Genomic DNA, 10,790 nt, shown 5'->3' with positions numbered 1-10,790 from the left:
CTGTGAGGTGAGTGGGGCTGAGAGACTTCAGAGAAGTGTGACTGGCCCAAGGTCACCCAGCAGCTGCATGTGGAGGAGCGGAGACGCGAACCCGGTTCCCCAGATTACAAGACTACCGCTCTTAACCACTACACCACACTAGGACCCAGAATGCAGCAGTCTGATTGGTCCTAGAACAATAGGACCCAGAATGCAGCAGTCTGATTGGTCCACAGGAGTCACCCAATCCAGCTCCAGGTGGAAGTGAATCCGCAACCTGATTGGCCTACAGGAGAATCCCAGAATTACCCAATCACGTGGGGCCCATTGTGTAAATAATGTATATAAAGCAGACATTCTGGGGGAACTTCCATTCCTCCTCACCACTATGAGCTGAATAAAGAGCATGAAATCCACTCTCGACTCCGAGTATATTTCACTCTTACGTCAACCTGGTCAGCTTCCTCTGAATTTTGCCATTTTAATACAGGGGGAAGGGGTTAGCCAGCTATCAGCACGTTGTGAAACACCAGTCGAGGGCAGGGATAGAGAGTCTATAGCACTGGAGAAAACACCAGGGAGGTGGGTACTTCGGCACCCACAATAATATATTTGTGGAGGCTGGGCAAAGTTGAAGCCCTTTGCTGTGGGTACCCGCAATCTTTGGCATGAGATGACACCTATGAGTAGCCACCCTCTAGAGATGGTGCTGGGGTCAACCCCCCATCAGGGCCATCACAGAGGGATACTGGAAGCTGGAGTCCACCAGCACCTCCTTAATCATTGGTCTAGGACAGGGGTCAGCAAACATTTTCAGCCGTGGGTCAGTCTACTGTCCCTCAGACCTTTTTTGGGGGGGCTGGACTATATTTTTTTGGGGGGGGGAATGAACGAATTCCTATGCCCCACAAACAACCCAGAGATGCGTTTTAAATACTGTAAAAGGACACATTCTACTCATGTAAAAACACACTGATTTCCGGACTGTCACACGGGCCAGATTTAGAAGGCGATTGGGCCGGATCTGACCCCTGGGCCTTAGTTTGCCTACCCATCATCCAGCTAGGATGATGATGAACCACTTCAAGGTCCCTGAATCCCTCCCTTATACCGTGGAACCTCGGTTGCCAAACACTTTGGGAGTCAAACGTTTCAGAAGTCTAACGGTCTTCTGGAACGGATTACGTTCGACAGCCAAGGTTCCACTGTATTTGAATTTGCTTTGGCTTAGACAGCCTTGCAAACGGAGGACCTCTTCACACAGAGGACAGCCCTCAGACAGCTTTTCCTCCCTCCTCTTCCTGCCACCCCAGTAGTCAACAGAGCCAAGGAAACTGGCACCACTCTCTTGAGTTACATAAGAACATACGTAGAGCCCTGCTGGTTCAAACAAATGGCTGGTCTGGTCCAACATCCTGTTCCCACAGGGGCCAACCAGTGGCCCGTGGAATACCTGCACGCAGCACCAGAACCCCTCCTGCACCTTCATTTTAGATCATATTATGTTTTATGTGGAAATAGTTCAGTTTGGTTGAGTACTTTTTTGATGTTTTACTTACCTTTTATGACTACTTTTGTTAACGTTCGTAATAGTGTGGGTTTTCAATTTTGTTGGAAGCCGCCCAGTGTGGCTGGGGCAACCCAGCCAGGTAGGCAGGAGAAAGGAAATAAATAAATTATCATCATGATGTTCGCATGGTTTCAGCCAGTGCTATTTTTCTAGAAAGGGACGCAGGTGGCGCTGTGGGTTAAACCACAGAGCCTAGGACTTGCCGATCAGAAGGTCGCGGTTCGAATCCCCGTGACGGGGTGAGCTTAGTCATGCTGGCTGCATGACCCGGAAGCTGTACTCCCTCAGCCAATAAAGCGAGATGAGCGCCGCAACTCCAGAGTCGGTCACGACTGGATGTAATGGTCAGGGGTCCCTTTACCTTTACCTATTTTTCTAGAAAAAGAGATGCCAGAGCTCTCCACAAACTTCTCCCTTGTTCTCTTAGAATGGCAATGGCGTCCACCTGAGAGTTCTGGCAAGTTCTGGCTGGGGGGAAAAAAGCCCTGGTTTTAGCAGCAGTATAGAAATAAAATGATATATGTTTGTATGTGTGTAAAGGGAGTCCATCTCAATTAATTTATTTATAGTTTATTAATTAAATTTAAACCCCACCCTTCCTCCTGGAGGAGTCCAGCACACAGTGAGTCTGAGTTCTCCATCTCAACGATTGTTATGCATTGGAAAATTGGCAGCCGCCTTTTCCATTGTGAGGGACCATCTTACATGAAAGGACTTCTGAAGCGGTGGCCTTATCAAGGCCAACATATTCTCTGACAGCCTCCTCCTGCCAACTGTGGCAAGGTCTTATGTAAGCCTGACTGAAGCCCTCTTGAGGAGGTAAGGATGCCAGGAATTGGAGCCCACTTACAGGACAGTCAGGTCACAAGGCAAGGTCAGGTTTGGGGCTGGGGGAGTCGTTGAGAGAAGGAAAGCCTAGTTAGAGGCCAATGCCAGGGACACACAGGAAGGTAAATTTGCCAAAAGGGGCCCAGTCTATGGTCCTCTAGCCTCATGCTATGCCCCCCCCATTTATGTATATTTCACCTGTGGCCCCCTTGGAATATCCTGGCGAAACACTGATGTAGATAACTTTGTTGAAATATGGCATCCTTTTATAAAATACTTTACTGATAACACTGAAGAATCGCAACGACCTAAATCACAGATCGGACTTTGGCAAACTTAGATTGATCTGTCCTCATCGGGGGGAGGGGGCGAGCTGGGATTTTGTTTTTGTATTTTCCCCTCTCTCTTTTTTTGTAATTGTTATATACTGGAAATTAATAAAACTATATTTAAAAAGACAGTGGCCCAGCAGGTGTCTGTGGGAAAGCCACGAGCAATATCTAAACACGAGAGTACTCTTCCCACCTGCAGTTCCCAATATCTGGTGTCCAGAAGCAAACTACTTCTGACCGTGGATGTATGGATGGTGGGATTTGTAGCCTAGTAGCAGCTAGAGTGGGACGCAGGTGGTGCTGTGGTCTAAACCACTGAGCCTAGGGCTTGCTGATCAGAAGGTCGGCGGTTCGAATCCCCGCGACAGGGTGAGCTCCTGTTGCTTGGTCCCTGCTCCTGCCAACCTCGCAGTTCGAAAGCACGTCAAGTGCAAGTAGATAAATAGGTACCGCTCCAGCGGGAAGGTAAACGGCGTTTCCGTGTGCTGCTCTGGTTCGCCAGAAGCGGCTTAGTCATGCTGGCCACATGACCCAGAAGCTGTCTGTGGACAAACACCGGCTCCCTCAGCCTATAGAGCGAGATGAGCGCCGCAACCCTAGAGTCGTCCGTGACTGGACCTAATGGTCAGGGGTACCTTTACCTTTAGCAGCTAGAGAGGGCCACATGTTTCCCCAGCCCTGGACCCTATAGGGAGGTCCACTTCACAGATCTACCCAATGAGGTGGACTGGGCAATTGACAAAAACGTAGGCCATCAAAAATTGTGCCAGTCTTCAAAGGTACCACAAGACCCTTTGCTGTTTAAGAACGTAAGATGAGCCTGCTGATATTGAGCCACTAGCCCATCCACTCCACTCAACCACCCCCTATCACCTGCCACCCAAGGCAAGCCCTGACCCCACTGACTGCACCGACACCTTGCTCATTGGGTAACCTCTTCCTTTGTCCACCTGTTCATTTGGCTGCTCCCTCAGCCCCAGCTTTCAGCATCTGTCTCCACCGGCACGTTGCCCTAATGTGACAAAGATGGTTGCCAAGGCAACAATTTCATTAAAGAAAATGGCAGGGTTTTAAGCCCGTCTAATTTCTCCAAGCAAAGTACAAAAAAAGAAAAGAAGAGAAGAGAAAGGATACTCTGGGGCTGCAGATTCCAGTGTTTCCGCACCCCCTGGCGGAGCCCCATATGTCTCTCTTGAACCCCAAACCCTCTGATCAATCCAGGATTTAATCCCTCCTCCTCCTCCCCTTTCCCAGGCCGATTCCCCAAGGAGCCAATTCCCTTCCTCTCATTTCCTGGGAAACTTTGTGATGGCTTAAAAAAACGCAGAAGCCTGAACATCTTCTCATGGAACCACGTGACTGGGTCAAGGCCTTTTATCCGGCGGAGATGCTGGAAATTAGGGTAAGGGCTTCATGGTCAAACGTGAGCGTGGTAATTAAAAAATAAAAAAGGGTAAGAAATGTATATGCTACCAGGGAACCACTCCTACTAAATTCCTACTCCCATGACGGCTGTCGCTAATTATGAAAGGTTCATCCAATATTATTTAGGTGTGGGTTCAGGCCTAGTCTTGGGTCTGAGTCTCCCTTGGTCACCCTGATGGATGACGCTTGCATGTGGGGCAAGGGGGAATACAGCTTTGCTCCTGTTTCTTAATGTCTCGTTGGCTTTTGACACCTGGACCGCGTCTTGGGGACACTGTGTTACAGTGGTTGCAGTCCTACCTACGGAACTGAGCCCAGAGAGTGCTTTTCAGCCCTCTGGTGGGTAGGTTTTGGGGTGCCACAGGGCACGACCTTATCTCCAATGTTGTTTAATGTTTATATGAAGCCACTGAGAGCGGCCACTAGAAGTTTGGGGGCAAGGCTGATAGCTTTGCATCATATGGTCCAGGTTAACACGATGCAGCCCAGATCTGGGATGCCATCTTCTGGGTCAGCACCCCTGTGTGAGTCGCATGATCAGCATAAGATCGCTGCCCCCCCATGCTTTTTCGGAGGCAGCACCCAAAAACATTGCAACCTCAAAGAGTGCTTTCTTCAGGGCAGCGATTTTGCTCGGCACCTGAAAAATGTGTGTTTTCACGCGCCATGCCTGAAAAAAGTGCAGCCCACATTTCTGCAAGATTGCAGCGGCCGTTTGGTTGCTATCCTCTCGTGAGAAGAACCGGGATGTCTTGGGTTTTTTTTCTGGGGCGGTTGAGGAGGTATGCAAACCCAGCATCTCCAGGTAGGCCTGGGAATATCCCTCCCTGCCTAAAACCCTGGAGAGCTGCTGCCCATCTGTGCAGGCAATACTGATCTCTATGGACCAAGGTTCTGACTGGGCGGAAGGCAGTTTCCTCTGTTCCCACCCACATCTCAACTCCTTTGCAAATCTGTCTCGGCGCAGCTGCTGTGAGTGGGCTGCACATTTCCGCGAGGCCACCCTGGACTTGGGAGATAAGAGATGAGAGGAGGAAGTCGCTTGAGGTTAGCCGGGGGAATGTCAACAGTCAGCTCTAGGGTCCGTCCTACCAAGCCGTATCAGACGTGGGCATTGCCCTTGTCTAGGGAATAATTAGCTGTTTGGAGGTTTCTGCTATTTATTTCCACTAAGTCAAGGGGCAAAGCAGAAGATAAGCATGTTCTTAAAAAAGAAATGGTGGGGGGATGGCCATATATTTTTTAATGAGAGACATGATGTTAAGAAGCTAAGAACAGCTTGGCTGCTCAATAGCCCATCTATCCCAGCATCCTGTTCTCACAGTGGCCAAACAGATGCCTGTGGGAAACCCGCAAGTAGGATTCGAACACAAGACCCCTCTCCCCTCCTGGGGTTTCCAGCAGTTGGTAAACTTGAGCCAGCAGTGCTGCAGATTGGGACACTTCCCTAGGCAGCCAGGAACGGGGACCTTCTGGCACCAAGAGAGCCACAGATTTCAAACCCCTGAATGATAGTCTTTCTTGGCTGACGGTGCATGCTCTACCTCTTTCTCATAAGTTGCTACATTATTTTCCTTAAAAAACAAACAAACAAAAAACACCATGGGGCATAAGTGGATGAAATTTGCAGGCAAGTTAACTCCATCATAAGACATGATTCCTGCCAAATTTCAGGAGGATAACAGCATTGGTTTTTCCACATGAGCAGTTCGGAGTGAGTAAAACAAGAATTTTTTGATTTCCTCATGTGTATAAAATCAATAAGCCAGCCAGGTACCTGTGGGAAACCCATAAGCAGGACCCGAACACAAGAGTGCTCTCTTTCTGTGGCTTCCAGCAACTTGTATTCAGCAGCATTATTGCTTTGGACCATGGAGGCAACACATAGCCATTATGGCTAGTGGCCATCGATAGCCCTCTCCTCCTCCATGAATGTGTCCAATCCTCTTTTAAAGCCCTTTAAGTTGGTGGTCATCACTGCCTCCTGTGGGAGAGAGTTCCATAGTTCAACTATGTGCAGTGCGAAGAAGGACTTTCTTTTATTCCCAGGATAGCTCAGTCGGTAAAGCATGAGACTCTTGATCTCAGGTTCGTGGGTTCAAGCCCCCTGTTGGGCAAAAGATTTCTGCACTGCTGATGGTTGGACTTAGATGATCCTTGTGGTCCCTTCCAACTCTACAGTTTCTAATCTTCCAATACAGTGGTACCTCGGGTTACGGTAAGTACTTAATTTGTTCCGGAGGTCCGTTCTTAACCTGAAACAGTTCTTAACCTGAAGCACCACTTTAGCTAATGGGCCTCCTGCTGCTGCCGCGCCGCGGCTGCACGATTTCTGTTCTCATCCTGAAGCAAAGTTCTTAACCCGAGGTACTATTTCTGGGTTAGCAGAGTCTGTAACCTGAAGTGTATGTAACCCGAGGTACCACTGTACTCAGTTTGATTGGATCTCCACGAGTTCTGATTTACTGGCTACAATCTTCCCTGTGCGCTAGAGTCCACAGCTGTTAAGCTGCTACTTGTGATCTCAGGATTTATTCCACATGCTTCTGCTAAGTTCAGTGTTCTCTGAGCTACGGAAAGTACATCCAAATCTTCCTTCTTCTTTATTATTCGTAGACCTTGGCAGGGGAGGACTTAAACCCACCCTGGCCAAAGAAGTGGAACAGTCTAGGGCCTTCCCCAAGCTAGGTTGGTCTATGGTGGGAGCCATCAAAGCACTTTTCATGGGGGCGTTTACAAAGGAAGTGGGGGGGAGAGATCCACCAGTAGGAAAAAGCTTCCAATTGCACCACACTCAGTTCCACAGGTCATTTCCAAAACAAAAAATGAGGGCAGTTCTTTACCTGGTTACAGGTACCAGTAATCAAGAACAGGTGAGGCTGGTACACACACTCTTGGGCTTACATTGTAAATCACTTTGAGATGCTTCATGGGAAACGACTCTCAAAAAAATAAAATTTAATAATAATAATAATAATAATAATAATAATAATAATAATAATATCCTACCTCACAGGACTGTTGTAAGAGGGAAAGTGGGGGAATCATGCATGCTGGCACAAATTTCTTGGGCGAAAAAAGTTGGAATATATATATAATAAGATCATTATGAAAAGCTGGTTATTGGTGTTAATGCTGAGTCATGGAATGTGCAAAGTAAATTTCTTTCCGTTGGCACTGAGGAAAGTTCCCTTGGCACTGTGTGTCAAGTAATGGCTGGCATCTGGCTGGCTCAACATCCCTGAAGCAATACAGATTATGGAAGCCTATTGAATCAACGCCCGGGCACCAAAGTTACATTTTTGTGCAGCCTTTAAACTGAAATGACCCCGATTATTTTGCATTCTCTTAGCTTGTGCCTTGTTTTTTTTTTAAATGAGTCCACTTGAGCCCACGTTCTCTGAGGGCTTCCAAAGAGTTTGCAGATGGAAGTCAGGGCAGAAATGCTGACCAGAAGGTAGGCCCAGTTCTGAACAAACTCAGCTTGAAGAAATCCAGTCAATTGGGCCTGAACATTGGTTGCAATTCGGATCAGGTCCTTGCCCCATCACTTGAAAGTTTCTACAGTCCACCCCTTCCACTGGCTGTCCACCTGCTTTTTTAAATCCTTGAATGCAAGAAGAAGAAGAAGAAGAAGAAGAAAAAGTCTTCCCCCAAATAACTATAGGGACACGGGTGGTGCTGTGGGTTAAACCACAGAGCATAGGACTTGCTGATCAGAAGGTTGGCGGTTCGAATCCCCGCGACGGGGTGATGTCCCCTGAATGAACAAGTCCAGTCGAGCCAGAGTTGGACTGGGCCTGAACATTGGTTGCAATTCGGATCAGGTCCTTCCCCCATCACTTGGAAGTTTCTACAGTCCAGAGTCCCTCCACCCCTTCCACTCACTGTCCACCTGCTTTTTTTAAAAAAACCTAACTACTATTGTGGGACGCGGGTGGCGCTGTGGGTTAAACCACAGAGCCTAGGACTTGCTGATCAGAAGGTTGGCGGTTCGAATCCCCGTGTCGGGGTGAGCTCCCGTTGCTCGGTCCCAGCTCCTGCCAACCTAGCAGTTCAAAAATACGTCAAGTACAAGTAGATAAATAGGTACTGCTCCGGCGGGAAGGTAAACGGTGTTTCTGTGCGCTGCTCTGGTTCGCCAGAAGCGGCTTAGTCATGCTGGCCACATGACCCGGAAGCTGTACGCTGGCTCCCTCGGCCAATAAAGCGAGATGAGCGCCGCAACGCCAGAGTCAGCCACGACTGGACCTAATGGTCAGGGGTTCCTTTACCTTTACCTTTACTATTGTAAATGTAAAAAGCTGCAGCTTTACTGAACACAACCAAAGGAAACATTCCTCAGCTCAAAACATTTACCCAGCCCCAATTTTAACCTCTCGATCCTTCCTGACAGCAAGCAAAGAAATAAGAAAGATAAAAATCAGAATTGTAGAACCCAGAGCTACAGCAGAGTGGTTTAACAATACAGTTCTCTTGCCAGGGAATTCTGGGAACTATTAGGGGGTTTCCTAACAACTTCCAGGACCCTTATTGAACTACAACTCCCACAAATCTTTGGGGAAACCGTGACTGATTAAAACGGTATCATAGTGCTTTAAATGCAGGATGTGAACATGGTGACTGAGGCGGTTGGGTGATGTTGTTATCCCTAATGTATAAGCACGTAATAAAGTTAAGCCATACTTTAATAAATTTCTTGGGCTTTGAAATGCTGCACAAGACGCTAAACTTATGTATCCACTTTTCCATAAATGTACCAAATATAGTCCATAAACAGACCAAACCTTTGGGTGACAGTAGGTTAAGGGAGCTCCTTGCAGGTTTTCCCAGTATTTGGCTATAGAAAGGTGAGCTTCCATTAAAAGATGCCCTCTTATTTTTTGCTGTTTTCCTCTTGTTGCTAAACAGGTGACAGTGAAGGGAGAGCATCGGAAGCAGGATATTACCCTGATAGTGGATCCCAGGGGATAAAATAACCCTTCGCTTAATATGTGGTCATGTCCTCTTCTGAATACCAGTTTCTGGAGACCACAGGAAGACAGAGTGCTCTTGAACCCAAATCCTGCTTTCGGATTTCCCGTAGGGGCACCTGGTTGGCCACTGAGAACAGGATGATGCTGGGCTAGATGGACCACTGGCCTGATCCAGCCGGGATCTTCTTAGGTTCTCTTCTGGTCTCATGGAGGAGCCCACAGGGCAAGGCAGCACCATGGAGAACTCCTCAAGGGCAACATGATCCCATGAGGGCTGGAAGGGAACTCTGGCCTTTTCAGCCCTGACTTCAGCCTGCCTCTTCTAGCCTCCACCCCTTTCAGAGGACTATTAAAGGCTCAGCCCTCTGGCCAGAAAATGGACACTTCTCCTGCTCCCCAGTCTTTCACCTGGAGCAAGCGCTGCAGCACTGAGCACTGTGCAAGGTCCACCATTCCTTGGGTCCAGGAGAGGCACCCATGAGGGCCCAGCTCTCATCCTATGGGTGCTGTGGGATCCAGTTCAAAGGCCACCCACCTGCTAGCTGGTGACACCGTAGCCCAGGCATCTCCAAACTCGGCCCTCCAGCTGTTTTGGGACTACAACTCCCATCATCCCTGACCACTGGTCCGGTTAGCTAGGGATGATGGGAGTTGTAGTCCCAAAACAGCTGGAGGGCCGAGTTTGGGGATGCCTACTGTAGCCTCTGTCTCAGTGTCCTGACCACTGACCAATTGTGGGGGTCATGACAAGCCTTGAAGTTACCTTTCTTGTTTTTCCTTAAATAATTAGAGCATGAGGGCCCATGAGTCTTCCTGGGAAGGCAATGCCGGGAGAGAGGAGACTGATTTGCTCACTCTCCCACTGTGTCCCACTAAGAGTCTTCGCATGGGAAGGAACTCACTCTCAGCACTAATGCAGGATTTTTCCTAAAGTCTGCTCCAATCACAGGGTAGGTGGGAGAAGAGATCAGCTCCCCCTCCCTGAGTACTTCCCAGTAAGAATCACATCTCCCTCCTTATAGTTATTTAAAGGTAAAGGGACCCCTGACCATTAGGTCCAGTTGTGGCCAACTCTGGGGTTGTGGCACTCATCTCGCTTTATTGGCCGAGGGAGCCGGCGTACAGCTTCCGGGTCATGTGGCCAGCATGACTAAGCCGCTTCTGGCAAACCAGAGCAGCGCACGGAAACGCCGTTTACCTTCCCGCCGGAGTGGTACCTATTTATCTACTTGCACTTTGACGTGCTTTCGAACTGCTAGGTTGGCAGGAGCAGGGACCGAGCAACGGGAGATCACCCCGTCGCGGGGATTCGAACCGCCAACCTTCTGATCGGCAAGTCCTAGGCTCTGTGGTTTAACCCACAGCGCCACCCGCGTCCCACAATAGTAGTTAGGTTTTTTTAAAAAAAGCAGGTGGACAGTGAGTGGAAGGGGTGGAGGGACTCTGGACTGTAGAAACTTCCAAGTGATGGGTGAAGGACCTGATCCGAATTGCAACCAGTGTTCAGGCCCAGTCCAACTCTGGCTCAACTGGACTTGTTCATTCAGGGGAGATCACCCCGTCGCAGGGATTCGAACCGCCAACCTTCTGATCAGCAAGTCCTATGCTCTGTGGTTTAACCCACAGCACCACCCGTGTCCCTATAGTTATTTGGGGGAAGACTTTTTCTTCTTCTTCTTC

General features: G+C 48.7%; 1 long non-coding RNA gene across 1 annotated transcript; it reads left to right on the top strand.

Moving 5' to 3' along the window:
• Positions 1-1,887: 1,887 nt before the first annotated feature.
• LOC310750247 lies at positions 1,888-9,408 on the top strand. The gene is made up of 3 exons (XR_014542018.1): positions 1,888-2,368; positions 3,964-4,111; positions 9,046-9,408. It is a non-coding gene; the product is annotated as an uncharacterized lncRNA (long non-coding RNA).
• The last annotated feature ends 1,382 nt before the right edge of the window (positions 9,409-10,790 follow it).

This window comes from Podarcis filfolensis (assembly GCF_964270895.1).
Source record: "Podarcis filfolensis genome assembly, chromosome: 15".
Classification (NCBI taxonomy): domain Eukaryota; kingdom Metazoa; phylum Chordata; class Lepidosauria; order Squamata; family Lacertidae; genus Podarcis; species Podarcis filfolensis.
This window is presented reverse-complemented; position numbering and strand designations above follow the sequence as displayed.